The sequence below is a fragment of the Panthera uncia genome (genome assembly GCF_023721935.1).
Source record: "Panthera uncia isolate 11264 chromosome E2 unlocalized genomic scaffold, Puncia_PCG_1.0 HiC_scaffold_20, whole genome shotgun sequence".
Taxonomy (NCBI): Eukaryota; Metazoa; Chordata; class Mammalia; order Carnivora; family Felidae; genus Panthera; species Panthera uncia.
In genome coordinates this window covers 12,424,825-12,441,649 of record NW_026057589.1, presented here as the reverse complement: position 1 = coordinate 12,441,649, position 16,825 = coordinate 12,424,825, and the positions used below count along the sequence as shown (strand labels likewise).

Here is a 16,825-nt window from a genome sequence, read left to right as displayed (position 1 = left end):
TTCTACTGTTTCTGAAGCTGCTATGCTCCCTGGTTTTCTATTTGTCTTATCTCTTTTAAGTTGGATTACTTTAGATGTCACAGGTTTCCCATTGGCCTCTGCTCTCTTTCTCCTTGAAATACTTCCTGAAAACAATCTATCTCTGCAGAATGTATGACCTGTTATATCTGATGTAGATTAGAGAGATAAATTTCACAAAGAATCCTCTTGTTTGACCCATGTTGAAGAAAAGAAAAATGAAGATGTATTTTTTTCTGGTTACCAATTGCAATGTGGGAGGTGGAAGGGTAGGGCAGAGGGGTGTGTTCCCCACACCAACAAGCAATTCTCAGGATACCAGTTGGCTGTCCTACAATTCAACTCAATTCTGACATTATCAACCCAGAGCTAGCATCAGATTCCACAAGTTAAGGGTTCATTCCTACAAGACTCCCTCCCCCAGGACCACCAGATGCTCATCACAAGCCCAGAGTATTACCTGTACTTCTGAGCAACTAGAGATAAATCAGAGGTTCCCAACACCCCCTCCTCAGGTTTGATTAATTTGCTAGAGTGACTCCCAGAACTCAGAGAAACATTTCACTTAACTAGAGCATTGGTTTATTATAAAAGCATATAACTTAGGAACAGCCAGATAGAAGAGATGCAGAGGACAAGGCATGTGGGAAGGGGTACAGAACTTCCATGCCTTCTCCCAAAGCTCCCCTCTCCCCAAATCTCTACATGTTCACCAACCTGGAAGCTTTCCAAACCCTGTCCTCTTGGGCATTTATGGAGGATTTACTACATAGGCATGATTGATCAAACTATTAGCCTTTAAAAACTGATTCTCAGCTCTGCACTGAATGTGGAGCCTGCTTGGGATTCTCTCTCTCCCTCTCTCTCTGCCCCTCTCCTGCTCACACTCTCTCTCTCTCAAAATAAATAAATATTTTAAAAATTTTTTTAATTAAAAAAGAATAACAACACTGATTCAACCTCCAGCCCCACTCTCCTCCAGTGTCTCCTTCCCAGAGGTGGATGCGACTGAGAGTTCCAACCCTTGAATCACATGGTTGGTTCTTCTGGCAACCAGCCCCCCATTCTCAGGTGGGGTCCAAAAGTCATCTCATTAACATAACAAAAGACACCTTTACTGCTTTCCTCCCTTAGGAAATTCCAAGGGTTTTAGGAGCCCTGTAAAGAAATGATGAAAACCAAATACATACTTCGTGTTATAAACCCAAATATCACAAGATGCATGGTGAGAACTAATTTTCCTAGGCTTCAAATTACAAAAAGAACTGCTTCTCAGAGAAAAAAAATGTCAAGTGCTAGAAGCTTGTTCAAACTTAGAACCAGGCCAGACACAGTCATGGATCAGATCTATCAAGGAGATTACCTCCCTACTGCTGACCAGGTAATTCCAGATCGAATAGGTAAAGGTAACATTCCTAGGAGAGGCCAAAACTGCAATCAGATTAGGTAGTAAGTCTTGATTTACTGACATGGGCTTAGCACAAGTGACACTATGTGGGGTCTGTTGTTTCTTTTTTTCTTTTCTTTTTTTTTTTTCAACACTAAGGACAGGAATAGAGAGAGATACAGCTGCAGAAAGTGTTATTTATTATTTGTGAGCCCCAATTCACATCATTTTCATGATTTAAACCAAGAATTTACAAGTATTACTGTTCCACAATAAATTGCTTTTCTCATATGGAATTCAATTATCTTTCGATTTAATAGAGTATCTACTACTTGCAAAGTACTATATTAATTAAAAATAAAATCAGGGGCGCGTGGGTGTCTCAGTGGCTTGAGCATCTGACTCTAGATTTTGGTTCAGGGCATGATCTCATGGTTCATGAGTTCAAGCCCCACATGATTCATGAGTCCAAGCCCTGCTTGGGATTCTCTCTCTCACCCTCTCTCTCTGTCCCTCCCCAGCTTGCACACACACCCACTTTCTCTCTCTCAAAATCAATAAACTTTAAAAATAAATAAATTAAATTAAAAAAAATAAAAATCATATTGGTTTTGAAGAGTGAAGAAGAAACTGAGTGTTATAGCCTCTAGCATACAGTAACAAGCACCCAGAAATCTAACTGGATTTTGACTTTGATTTTGCATATCTTCCCACATTCAGCCTTGGTCACAACTCTAAGTGAAAAGCATTGTTGCAATTTGATTGAGCATGTGATAAATTCTGCTTTTAGTTACAATGAGGTGGATAAAAGATAAAGTGATATGGTCTTTTAAAAAATTTTACTGTGAAATTTTACATACATACAGAAAAGTTATATCCATTACAGCTCAATTAATTTACCACATGAACATCCATGTTATGATCACACAGGTAAAGAAACAGAACACTGTCAGCACCCCCAGAAGGACCCTCATATCCCTTCTCAATCACTAAGCCCTTTCTCCCTACTAAAGGCAATCACTATCTTCACTTTTGTAGAAATCACTTCCTCGATTTTCTTTTATTACCTAAGCATGGATCCCTAAACACTATAGTTTTGCCCAGTTTCTAATATTTGAAACAATGGAATCATACAGTAGGTAGTCTTCTGTGTCTGGCTTCCTCTGTTCTGCTCTATGTACCTATTTCATTGCATATAGCTGTAATCTCTTTTCATTTAAGTTTAATAGTTCACTATTTGAAGTATACTATTATTTATGAATCCATTCTACTACTGGTTAACATTTGAGTTGTTTCCAGCTTGAGGTTACATGAATAAGACAGTTATGAACAGTCTTATAAATGTCTTTCTGCACACAAGGCCAAGCAGACCATATATCTTGGAATGAAGTGCTGGGTTGTAGGGTAAGAGTATCTGAAACTATGGTAGATAATGCTAAACAGTTTTCCAAAGTCATTGTACCTATCTATGCTCCCACCAGTAGTGTATGAGAGATCTGGTTGCCATCCAAATTTACTAACACTTGCTATTAGCAACCTAAATTTTAGCTAACCAATGGTGTATCATCATAGCTCATTGTCCTATTAATTTGCATTTCCCTGATAACTAATGAGATTGAGTAGGTTCACATATGTTGACTGCCCATTTGGATGTCCCCTTTTATGAAATGTTGTGTGAAGTGTTCAAATCTCTTGACTTTTTCAGTTGGGTTGTCTTTTATTTCTTGATTTGTAGAAGTCCTTCAAATATTCTGGATGCAAACACTTTGTCAGTTCCATATTTTTGTAGATGTCTTTGCCCACTCTATGGCTTGTTTTTTCAATTCAAGGGGCTTCATGGGCCAACTTCCAGTTCATCCCTATTCCTTTGAGGCAGCCTTTTGAGGTCCAAACCCCAACAGGAATTCACCTGGAGTCTTCTATACTTGGCAGGCCCTAGTCACCAATCCCTGTTGCCTTAGTCCACAAAGACTGTCCCAACTCTTAGTCTCTCAGCTTCTTCCTTGGAATTTGCATGTGCTCTCAGGGGTTCTAAGTTTGAGGCTCACTTCCCTGGGTACCTGTACCCCCTAGAGCTGGCCTGGTAATTCTTCACCACCTTGTCACCTTCTAGTGCCCTGAAGAAGGCTTCTGTTTATAATCTTTCCAGGTTTCCTAGATGTCCTCAGCAGGAGGACAGACCTGCACTACCTAGTCTACCCTTCTCAGAAGCAGACATCCTCGAGGCACCTGGGTGGCTGTTGGTTCAGCGATCAACTTCAGCTCAGGTCATGATCTCACGGTCCATGAGTTCGAGCCCCGCATCGGGCTCTGTGCTGACAGCTCAGAGCCTGGAGCCTGCTTCAGATTCTGTGTCTCCCTCTCTCTCTGCCCCTCCCCCACTCTCTCTCTCTCTCTCTCTCTCTCTCTCTCTCTCAAAAACATAAATAAACATTTAAAAAAAAAAGCAGACATCCTCATTTGCCGAGTGTAGATGGTAGAAGGGGAGAAAACCTACTTCATGTCTATTGAATTTTCCACTGCAAAAATAGAACATTGTTTAAAATTTGAAGATAAAATCGAAAAATGAAGCACAATACAAACAATGCCCAGGACTAGTAAAAGTTAAGTTAGAGCACTCCTCAGATGTCTGAAATTAACCTGGATTATCCATTTATGTCACCTAATCCAAGATTTATAGAGCTGATATCTTGACATTGTGATTTATTTTAGGTATCAAGTTGAGATACAATTATTGTCAACTTGGTGTATTAACAATGAAAATTTACTTGCAGAACTTTAATGGCCAGAAGTAAACATTTTAAATTTCTCCACCAAGCAACCAAGGACATATTTTCAAGCCCCTTCTCATTTGAAGAACCAAAAAAAAAGCAATATATTTTTTTGAAAAGGTATATTAAAATTGAGACTCTGAGCTTTAGCGAGATCTTCTTTCAGAAAGTGTCCTGATCCATGTATGGATCTGAATTATGAGACACTATTACAGATACCCTCAGATAACATGGTAAAATGCATAGTTCTTGTCTCTGGAATGCCCAGCCTCTCCTTTCAAGTCCATTAACCCTACTGGTATGCTCTGGTCCCTTCTGTCTAGGTTCTCAGGCTGCCCTGTTTCCCCTGATCAAACTACAAGATTATTTAGAGATAAATCTCTGGAACTCTCTTCTTCCACCCCACCCCCTTTCCCATGCTAACTTAGTCTCATCCTATAGGGGTCAGTTGAAACATCGCTGCCTCTAGAAAGCCTTTCCTGAAGTCTCATAGCAATTTCACTTTTCACACATGGAGTAAATAATTTGTGTAACTACATTTCTACGTCTGCCTTCTTCACCAGAGAGCAAGTCCCATGAGATAAGAGACCTTGACCATTATCCTCATCACTGGTGTATATGCCTAAAATAATGCCTAACATGGAGTCAATAAATATTTGTTGAATGATTGGATAGGTAGCTAAATCACTAAACCACTTATGCTTTCTTTTTTTAAAAAAAGGAATCATGGGGCACCTGGGTGGCTCAGCTGGTTAAGCTATTGACTTTGGCTCAGGTCATGATCTCGCAGTTTGTGAGTTCGAGCCCCACGTCGGGCTCTGTGCTGACAACTCACAGCCTGGAGCCTACTTCAGATTCTATGTCTCCCCCTCTCTCTATGACTCCCCTGCTCACACTCTGTGTCTCTCTGTCTCTCAATAATAAATATTTAAAAATTTTTAACAAAAAATAAAAAAATTAAAAAAAATTAAAAATAAAAGGAATCATTTGTCAGATATTTATAAGTTTTTACCACCCTGTATCTATTTATCCTGCTTCCGGTATCAAAATCATTTTCCCTCAAGGAATCACCCCACTCCATACCCCAGTCCAGAAGAGGCTTATCCCAATATCACATCTCTCTGGCCACAGTGATTGGTCCTGGACATGTCAAGTGATTAAAGTCAAACCAGTCGGAGCCAATGAGGCTTAATTCTGATTACATTGGAACAGCTGCCAAAGAGGCATGCTTTCTTTCCACTGAGGTTGCTAACTAGGTTATGAGCTTGAAGCTGTCGGCAGCCCTCTTGCCCCTCTGAGAGGAGAGAGGGTGTTAAGAATGAAGCCACACATGAACACTGTACCATGAGACTGAATTCTGATGACATCATTTAAATCCTTAGATCCAGCCAGGAATTTCTAAGTTATCTGAGCCAATTAATGTTCTCTGACACAAATGTCATTTGAGCTATATTCTGTGGACACGATCTCTTGACAAAGTGAATTCCTTATAAATAATTGCAGTCTATTATTTCTAATGTGTTACCATGGCATGAATAGCTTGAGAACCATTTAGACCAAAATTTGCAAAGGCAGTTCTTGATGGTCTTGTTAATTTTGTCAAATATGCTGATATAAACATGGCAGACAAGCTATTTTAAATCCATGTTTGCTTTATTAAAATATAATAACTTCTACTTTATATACCATTGATTCTGTTAGCACCAGATCCTGCAGACCAGTTGGCTTGTAGAAGCACACAAACGGAATGCCTCTGACTTCTACAACTATTACACAGGATGAATGTTCATTTGAAGAATTTGCTTCAATTCACACCACACACACGTCACTCAAGGTGAACAATTTTATAAGCTTCTTATGAATGCTAGGCAATTCATATTGTTTACATTGCAGTAATTCATAAACAAATACATAGTTATTTATGAATTTGCTACAATGAAAAAGAGATATTGAAATCACCATTCATTGATAACTAAAATTCCTTATTTTGAATTTAACCACCAAATCAATCAATCAATTTAACCATCAACTCATATTTTAATATCAACAACAGATGTAACGGCCCCCTCCTGTTGGCTTAGCAAATATTAAAAATAATTGTTTAAAAAAAGCTGCAGTCTATCATTTCTTTGCAACTCCTTTGTGGAAGAAATATAAGCAAAGGAAAATAGTGGGTGTGTAAATTTCTTTTCCTAACACAACAATCCCTAATTCAAGTGTCCTTTCCTCCAGTGTGCTGTATTATTCTATCAATTATTCTAATTATTCTAATTATTCAATAAATTATTCTATCAATTATTCTAATTATGAAATTTTCTAACATGAGAAAATATCTTTTCATATGCCTATAATGGGATTAGTAAATAATTTTCTCAAATCTATGTATCTTACTTGGATTCAAGAATGCATGCTCAATTAGGAATACTCTTCAATGCTTTTAACTCCTTTTAACAATCTACTTTTATAAAGGATTTCTTTTGGCTGTCTAGTATAATTCCCCCCCACACACACACACCCATTCTCCCATTCTCCTTCTTTCTATAAGAACCCAATGCCCTATCCAGAAAACGTAGAGAGACCTAGCCAATCAGAGTATCCAATTATCCTATGTTCTGGCTGGTCTTGTGTGTGAGCATGAATCCTCCCCTTGAATGACAGCTGGACCTTGACAAAGAGAATATTTTTTCCTTGGATTTCCTGGGCTGAAAATGAATTTAAAGCTATTGGCAGCCATCTTCCCCACCACATGCAAAAGGCTTTTTTTTTTTTAATATGTATTTATTTATTTTGAGAGAGTGAAATAAAGAGTGAGCAGGGGAGGGGCAGAGAGAGGGAGAGAGAATCCTGAGCTGGCTTCAAGCTCAGCTTGAAGCATGACCAAAGGACTCAATCTCACAACCATGAGTTCGTGACCTGAGGTGAAATCAGGAGTCAGACGCTTAACCAACTGAGTTGCCCAGGCGTCCCAGGGAAAAGGCTTTCTTGCAGAAAAAGCCAAGGAGATAAAAGCAGAAACGTGAGCAAGATGGATAGATGACAGGAGGAAAGAATGATGAATGTGAGTTCATTGTATTGCTATTGAAAGCAATCCTAAACTTTGTGGCTCTGGTACAAGTGGTTCATCTTTTGATCCTATCAGCCATCATGGTGTCCTAACTTAATGGACTAATAAATTCCTTATTGTAATTAAGCTGTATTGAAGTTTGAACTAAGTTTCTACTACTTGAAACCTAGCACTCTCTGATGATAATTATTATGTTTTTAGGAATCAGACATTTACTTAAAATTTATTCCTAGGGTTTATTACGAAGATTTGCAAATAACTAATAAGTAATGGAGCAAGTTGCTATTTATGAAGCAAACTGAAAATGTCTTATTTCTATTAGAATAGGAGAGAATAAGCTTATACATTTTGCACTTACATACAACACATAGACTAAGTCATTTGTACCATTAAATGTACCATCCAGGATGCCTAAAAATCTGGAAATCATGAAAAGTCATTAGATATTTGGACTGAGTAACCCAGGACAGGTAATTCCATACACAAATTAGTTCATATCTAAACATAGCTAGCACATGGCACCGTCTCTGCAGAAGTTCACATGGATCCAAAAATTCTGGGTCATCTGAGTCCAGAAGATAACTAGATATACTTCATTTTCATACTTTAAAGAAGTATACAACCCTATAGAGGGTTATAGACAAAATTCTTTACGGAAAATTGGTACATTTTACATGCATTTCTTCTAAGTACTAACAAAGTGAAGTTATTTGCCAACATTATTTAAAAGTGATCTGGGGCACCTGGATGGCTCAGTCAGTTAAGTGTCCAACTTCAGCTCAGGTCATGATCTCAGGGCTCGTGAGTTTGAGCCCCATGTCAGGCTCTGTGCTGAAAGCTCAGATACTGGAGCCTGCTTCGGATTCTGTGTCTCCCTCTCTCTACCTTTCCCCCAACCTTCTCTCTAAAAAATAAATAAACGTCAAAAAAAATTCTTTTAAGTGATCTTATTTGTTAATCAAATCCTCTGACAAAAATAATGCCTGGGAATCAGACTTCCTTTCACAGAAAATATTCAGAATCCCTTTCATGAAGCCAGCCATACATATTAGAGCAAACCCGGATTTACTCATTGACCCTTCTGTGGCTCCAACTAACATCAATGAAGAAAGGCACTGGTGCTTTCATCAATCTCCACCAGTCATTGGGAATGTGGTAATTCCCAGAAGCAAGTGAATAGCAAGCTGCTTGACCCTGCTCAAACTGAGTGCTTTCAACAGGGATCACTGTCTCATACATCCTCACTAGCAGCTACTTGTTAAATGCTATATGTCTACTTTTTATTAAAATGTCAAAAGTAATTCTTTTAATTCATACTGGATGGCTGTCGTAACAGAATTCAGTAATGAAAACCAATGACAGAGATTAGTTACATACTATAAAACTGTACTTGAGCCGTCTGGCATAAAACAGGGCCATTTTTCTTCTCTCAGTTATCACACTGGTAAATATTGACTAGGAAATTCTTAGTGTGTTGGTGCCACAGAGCTTGGCCAGATCGATTTCTATTACAATAGTATGAAAAATGCCTGTATCCAGCCTACATTTCTAATAAGAACAAAAATAATTTTTTCTCCTAAAATAAGGAGGACTTCCATTTCCAATAATGGCAGGTAACAGTTGGTTGAACCAACCATTCAAGTGAACACTACTAAAAACTTTAGGTGAAAAAAACTGCAATCTTCTTAAAAGTATTAAAAGGCTATCAATATAGTAAGCAATTACCAGACCAAAATCTAAATGCAATCAAACACCAGAGAAGTAAGCAAAGCACTAACCTCCATAACCGCTTTTGCTCCAGGGCACTCACTAACCTTGAAAACCTGGGGCTTTGTTTGGTGGCCTTGCTGGGCAGTGAAACAGAAGTCAATGATTAGAGTCTGCTCAAGATGGGAAATATAATGAGAACTCTTTTTTCACCTTATACTGGGACCCAAAATTAAAACTGGCCACTCCAACACCATCCCCAAAAAGCCACAGTAAAACTTGCCAAGGTGCTAAGCAAAGAAAGAAAAGAAAAATAAAGGAAAAAATATCCCCAAAGTTGGGGTCACTTGTGACTCAAAATTGCAGCCCGTGTCCATACTACTAAACTGTCCAGAGAACTTCAAATCATGAGTTAGGTCTAGGGCAGTCCCAGATTAACAGATTCTAAGGTGCAGGGCAGAAGCAAATATCATTCTCCTGTCAAGGAAAGCACCATCAATGCCAGACCTCAAAAACTAAACATCCCTACAAATAATATTTTAGGACAATGAGGAATAGAAATAAGCAAACACACAAGAAAACTAGACACCATGAACACAATTAGCAGAAGCTAAAGATATCAGAAAGACCATCAAAGGCTTCACATAGGGGACTTATTAGATACAGACCATAAAACAACTGTGTTTTTACCATTTGAACTACTAACAGATAAACCCGAAGATATCTTCAGGACATGTGAATCATTTTTTTTTAATTACAACAATTCTGGGGTGCCTGGGTGGCTCAGTGGGTTAAGTCTGACTCTTGATTTCAGCTCAGGTCATGATCTCATGGTTTGTGAGTTCAATCCCCACATCAGCTCTGCGCTGACAGCTGAGAACGTGCTTGGAATTCTCTCTCTCCCTCTCTCTCTCCACCCCTCCCCAACTCATGCTTTCTCTCAATAAATAAATAAATAAACAAACAGATTTTAAAATTTAAAAAATAAAATAAAATTACAACAATTCTATAAGACAAATGGACTCCAAAAATGTCAATGTCCTGAAAAACAAAAATCCAACAAGTCCCCTCCCCCTCAAATGTCAAGGAAACTGATCTACACTAAAGGAGATTAAAAAGCTTAACAATGCAATGTAGCATATGATCCTTGATTGGGTCCTGGACTTCATTTTTATTTTTATTTATTTTATTTGTATTTTAGTTAATATGCGGCACAATGGGCTAGATGGGCATTGGGTATTCAGAAGGAAGGACACTTGTTGTGAAGTCACTGGACTTCATTTTTAAAAACCACTGTAAGATTATTGAAAAACTAGGGAGATATGAACATGGAGTATCTATCAGAAAATACTATATCAATTTTAAGTTTATAGACTGTGATAACAGCATTATGGTTATGTAAAAGAATGTTATATATTTGCTTTCAAATGATTCAAAAGATAAAGAGAGAGAAAGAACAAAGGCAAATGTGGCAGAATGGTAACAATAACTGATGACTCTGAGTAAAGAGTACTTAGGTACGATTACTTCAAGTTTTTCTTAGGTTTGAATATTTTTAAAAACAAAATGTTGTAGGGGGGAGTTATACAGTGGATTCAAAAAAGATTCCAACAGAACATCTAGCAAAGAAAGACACTAATTAAATTTAGAAATTTTTGGATAGATAATAAGCATATTTTAAATAGCTGAAGAATATATGAGTGAACTAGAAAATGGATCAGAAGAATTATGCAGGTCAGTACATGGAGTGACAAAGAAATAGAAAATACACAAATGAGGTCAAGGGACATGAAGGACAGAGATGTGATGTCAGTGGAGTCATGAGTGAAAGAAGAGAGAAGAGTTAGAGGCAATAACTGAAAACCAATAGCTGAGAACTCTACTGAAACATTGGAAAAGACCAATCTATAGGTTCAAAGAACCCATCAAATCCCAAGTTACACAGATGGAGAAAAAAAATCCATACCTAGACTCAGAGAGGGTGAGGAACCAAAAATTAAGGGAAAAATTATTAAAAGAGCCAATAAAAAAGATTATTTTCAACAGAGCCATGATTTCATGAGAGCTAATTTCTCAATACAGTGGAAGCCAGAAGATAGTAGAATGATGAATTCAAATGTGTTTAAAGAAAAAACTGCCATCTTTTAATTCTATAACCAGCAAAAATATCTTTCAAGAGTAAGGGCAAATTAAGGACAATTTTAGACAAATAGATATGGGAAGTTCAACCTAGCCAACCTCCTTAAACTTAGTCAATTAGCACTGTCCATGAATTTTGATTTAACCTGCACTGAATTATAACATTCTGCTCTCCAGTAGTCTGCCCTTTCCTTAAACTGATCCATCCAATAACGTACAACTATAGGATGGATACAAGAGTAATGTCCAACGACTGCTGAAAATGATTCTGAAATGGCTAATACACAAATTCACCCCCATTTGAAGTCTCCATGGTACTTCCAGTTGTCATTCATACAAGCTCATGAATACGTGCACATCCATACTAATGTACCACTTTTCCAACATGAGGAAGCAAAACAATGTGAACTCAGCAGGGATCTCATTGTCCCTGATCGTAATAATATGTCTATCCTACGGTTCTGTATTAATTACTTTACAAATAGAAATGTCATTACCCATATATAAATTTCACTTCTGAACAGAACAAAACAAAACAAAACAAAACAAAGATCTATGAGTGGTGACCTCAAACTGAACTGGTTAAATTTAGGGACTCATTTGTAAAGGTCAGTGTCCTTTGCTGCAAATCCACTTCGTATGCAGATGAGAAGTGTAACCTGCCCTATGGCACTGGGCATAATTAGCCAGCTGCACCCTTCTAATAAGGTGCAGATGGTTAATTACCCCAGCAAATAACTGCTTACTTGTGGGCACAAAAGCCTGTACCTAAAATCATTGAAAGTATATTTGGGCCTATTTTTGTTCATGCAAACAAAACACTTGTTCCAAGGTTTCATCTGTGAACAGAGCACCACAGGCTCACACTGCCCTGCTCTGGGGGAGACCCATTAACACTGCTGCGGTCTGGTTCAAGGGAGGGACCATTGGCCACAAAGCTGTATTTCAGGTGGTGAAATATTTCATGGGGTGCTGAATCCTTGTTGAAAAAATCTCCTAAAACGGGAACCCTCTTGCACTGTTGGTGGGAATGCAAATTGGTGCAGCCACTCTGGAAAGCAGTGTGGAGGTTCCTCAGAAAATTAAAAATAGACCTGCCCTATGACCCAGCAATAGCACTGCTAGGAATTTACCCAAGGGATACAGGAGTACTGATGCATAGGGGCACTTGGACCCCAATGTTTATAGCAGCACTCTCAACAATAGCCAAATTATGGAAAGAGCCTAAATGTCCATCAACTGATGAATGGGTAAAGAAATTGTGGTTTATATACACAATGGAGTACTACGTGGCAATGAGAAAGAACGAAATATGGCCCTTTGTAGCAACGTGGATGGAACTGGAGAGTGTGATGCTAAGTGAAATAAGCCATACAGAGAAAGAAAGATACCATATGTTTTCACTCTTATGTGGATCCTGAGAAACTTAACAGAAACCCATGGAGGAGGGGAAGGAAAAAAAAAAAAAAAAAGAGGTTAGAGTGGGAGAGAGCCAAAGCATAAGAGACTCTTAAAAACTGAGAACAAATTGAGGGTTGATGGGGGGTGGGAGGGAGGGGAGGGTGGGTGATGGGTATTGAGGAGGGCACCTTTTGGGATGAGCACTGGGTGTTGTATGGAAACCAATTTGACAATAAATTTCATATATTGAAAAAAAACAAAGAAAAAAAATGTTTTCTCCTAATGTTTATTTGCTGCAATAGGAATTGTAAATGAAACAGAATTGGGTTTTCCTAGAACCCAAAGTAAATTCTATACTCTTTCGATAAAAACTCTGAAATGAAAGATTTTCACAAGCAAACATTGCCGATGTTAGTTGTCTTAAGAAGGAAAAATAAAAGTCTAATTTTCCTTTGCCCTCGAGGAATTTCATGGGCTAGCTGAGAAACCAGAATTTAGAAAGCCATGTAAAATACAATACATCCAATGATTGTTAGAGACTGTTCCAAAAATCCCATTTAAAAATGTAATCGATCAGTATTCCCATGGCAAGAATAGGATTTGGGGAGAAAGCATAGAAGGGGTTACTACTTCTTAAAACCCATGTTTGGAAGTCCTCTGCAGCTGCAAAGCTCTCAGTATGTTGTAGGGGCTAGATGACAGGGCTTGGGAACAGAATACTAATCTACTTGAATCTGCACAGAACCTTTCCTCTGAAGAACCCACAGCGTGTGTGATTCCATTCAGTTTAATTGTATGTTGGAGAAGAAGAAAAGCTACTTGCCATGGTTTTAATTGCTAAGAACACACTCTCTTTTCAGGAACCATCTGTTTAATTATAATTACAAGCAGCGATGTAAAAACATAAATGCTTAACAAGTACAAAACTCCCCTACCACTAACAGTTTTAACATAACGAGCCATATTGTGAAAGAGTATGTTGCCTTTTCCCTCTCTGCAATATTTCATGATTTAGCAAATGACAGCCTACCATTTATTATGGAATCTCATTCTGGTAAAGCTAAAGTTATTAATTACTATTCTTAGATTATATCCCTCTGTTATTCCTTTTTATTAAACTTTAATTCCCTCTGAAAGTGAAGGGAATTATATCAGAAATGAAATATATATGGCCCCTTTTTTTCCACCTCCCGCTAAAATCTTTGAGGTTCCATATAATAGACATCACCTATAATTAATTATAGGGACATTCCAAAGTATTGCAAGAGTAATTTTTTGGCTTTCATAAACACAAATTTCTGCCTTCCTGGTTCTGAAATATGCTTACAACACTATTATTTTAAAAGCCACAAGTATTGGTAATTGTTTTCAGGCAAGAATAAAAATAGCTTAACCTTGAAATTTATTTTAATTAGGGATTTTTCAAAGCCACTGCTGCAAACTTGGGTGGATTGTTTATAATAAAAACCAGCATCAACAACATAGTTGTAGAGAACATAGAATTAGGGAAAGTTATTTAACTTGGGCTTACAATAGTAGTTTAAAGAAATAAAAACAGACACAGACGCAGTCAGATCATAATGTTATTAGAGCAACCTTACATTCAGGACATTTTAGATAGACTATTAAAGCAAGAACATGCCAAATAAAATGCAGATTTATGAACTACCAAGATATTACGAGAGATTTCTTTCTTAGTCATTTCACACTAAACTTTCTTTCTTTCTTTCGTCCTTTATTTGACAGAGAGAGAGCATGCAAGCACAGCAGCCAGGAGGGGCAGAGGGAGAGAGAGGATCTTAAACAGACTCCATGCCCAGTGCAGAGCCTAACACAGGGCTTGATCTCAAGACTGTGAGGCCATGACCTGAGCCCAAATCAAGAGTTGGATACTCAATTGACTGAGCCACCCAGGCGCCCCAACACTAATTTTTCTTTAAAGTCGACCAAGTTGACTCTTTGGTATTCATTGTAAGATGAAGACCACTACTTTAACAAGATCATATGCTTTCTGACAAGCCTTTCGATCAAGCAAAGAACATTTTTTAAAAGCCCACTCCTCTTCCCTACCACCGTAAGGGGTAAATATGACTCTTTTAAAAAATCAGCACTTAAGCACTTTAAATCCTCAAAGAAATAAAAAGACTGCACGGTTTTTCAAATTAAAACACAATAGAGGCATCTGGTGATTTGTCAATTCCTCAATTATCGTTCTCTGCCCAACCTGAAATCCTTCCAGCCATGATCTGACAATTATTTTTTGCCTTATTTCGAGCCCTCATTCCCCTTGCAAGACATTTTATATGAAGAGAAGCCAAATGCTAAGTGCCTTTGCAGTGTTAATGAGGAAATAGATCTTGGAAGAAATCATTTGAGACAAGGAGACTGCCTGCAAGAAACGGCTGTGTCTTTACTTTCGATGACAGCAACCATGATCGAGTGTACTACTATCCCCTGCGCTCTGAAATGTGCTCATCCTAAACCAGTGACCTTTTACCTTTGAGGTCTGAGTCCCACTAGGAACTGGATAAAAGCTATAAACACTATCTCCCCCAAAATGAACATAAACATAACATCTAAAGGTCCACATATCCAAGGTCAAAATCTCTACTTTACACAGATCCTAACGCGTTATCGGTTAAAACTTGATTTCAATGCTCACAAGCTATGAGGGTGTCTTTCAAACTTGATGAGACTTTTCATGTTCTAAATGTTTTTGCTGCTAACATGGAGAAACATTCTCAAAACTATTTTGAAGTTTGTCAAACTATGCCACTAATTAATAACAATAACTTCCCCTCTACTTTGTGGTTGCAAAAATCATTCTCACACATAAGTATTGCTGTGACTTCGCCCAAATAAATCTGAGTTTGCTCATATACAAATAAAATAAAATGAAATTACAAAACAATAAAATGATAAAAACGAAACAATTTTTTAAATGACAGAAATGAAATAAAATGTAAAACCCAAATCTATAAAACTTCCAGAAGAAAACACAGAAGAAAATCTGTGTTACCTTGGGTTAGGCAAAGAGTTCTAGGTAGGATAATCCATAGAAGAAAACAGTGATAAATTGGACTCCCTCAAAATTAAAAAGAAAAAAGTGACTTCAAAACAAAACTCAATAAGAAGGCAACCGAGCAGGACATGGGCAAATGATATGCACAGAAACCTCACCAAAAACAAAACAGAGTAACAAAGAAGCACAAGCAGTTCAACAATGTTAGTCATCAAGGAAATGTGAATCTCTTAAAAACAGAATGAGATACCACTACGCATCTACAAGAATAATTAAAATTAACAAAATTGTTACCTGCTGGCAAGGCTGTAGAGCAAACGAAACTCTTACACTATCCTGGAAGAAGTGCAAAATGGTACAGTCACATGGAAAATAGTTTGGCAGTTTCTTATAAAATTAAACATACACGTACCATAGAACCTAGCAACCCTACTCCCAGGTATTTATCTGGGAGTATAACATATGTACAAAACACGTGGATACAAAGAGCTGTATGTGATGCTTATAGCAGCTTTATTTATTCATAATCACCAAATACTGAAGGCAACCCCAAAGTCCATCACCTGGTGGTATATCCATTCAACTGAATAGACCTCAGCAATAATAAACAATGAACTAGTGTTACATGCAACAACATGGATAAATCTCAAAAGCGATGTATTAAATAAAACAATCCAGACAAAAAGTGCTATGTATCTTATGATTCCACTATTATGATATTCTGGAAAAGGCAGAAACAGAAATCAGATCATTAGTTGCCAGGGGCTGGAGGTAGGGAAAGGGGATTGACTATAACTAGGTACAAGGGAACTTTTTGAGCTAATGGAATCATTCTATAGATTAATGTGGTTACACAACTATATTTTTCAAAGTATTTTTCAAAAATCATGGAACTGTACTCACAAAAGAAGTGAATTTTATAGTATATAATTTATATATTATAAACCTGACTTTAAAAAATAACTAAGAATATACCAGGAGAAAACATTAATTTAATTTATATCTCAACATAGCATAAAAGGTATCAATATCCAGGATATGTACAGTAATCTTACAAATCAATACAAAAAGGACAGTGACATTTAAATTGGGCAAAGATAAAGACAGGCAATCCACAGAAGACCAATTATCAATAGTCAACAGATATAAACTGCTCAATCTCTCCAGTAATCTGACAAATGTAAATTATAACAGAGTGATCACCATTATTTTCACATCAGAAAGACAAACTTTCCAAATATTGAAAATACCAAGTGTTGATGCCTACAAACAACTATAATCTCTACAATAAGACCCCAAAAGATTTACATCAATGG

At 37.4% G+C, this 16,825-nt stretch overlaps 1 protein-coding gene across 1 annotated transcript in view; it reads right to left on the bottom strand.

The window, feature by feature from the left end:
* The window catches only part of HYDIN (HYDIN axonemal central pair apparatus protein), a 312,192-nt gene that overhangs the window by 229,764 nt on the left and 65,603 nt on the right, over nt 1–16,825 (bottom strand). The window lies entirely within an intron of this gene.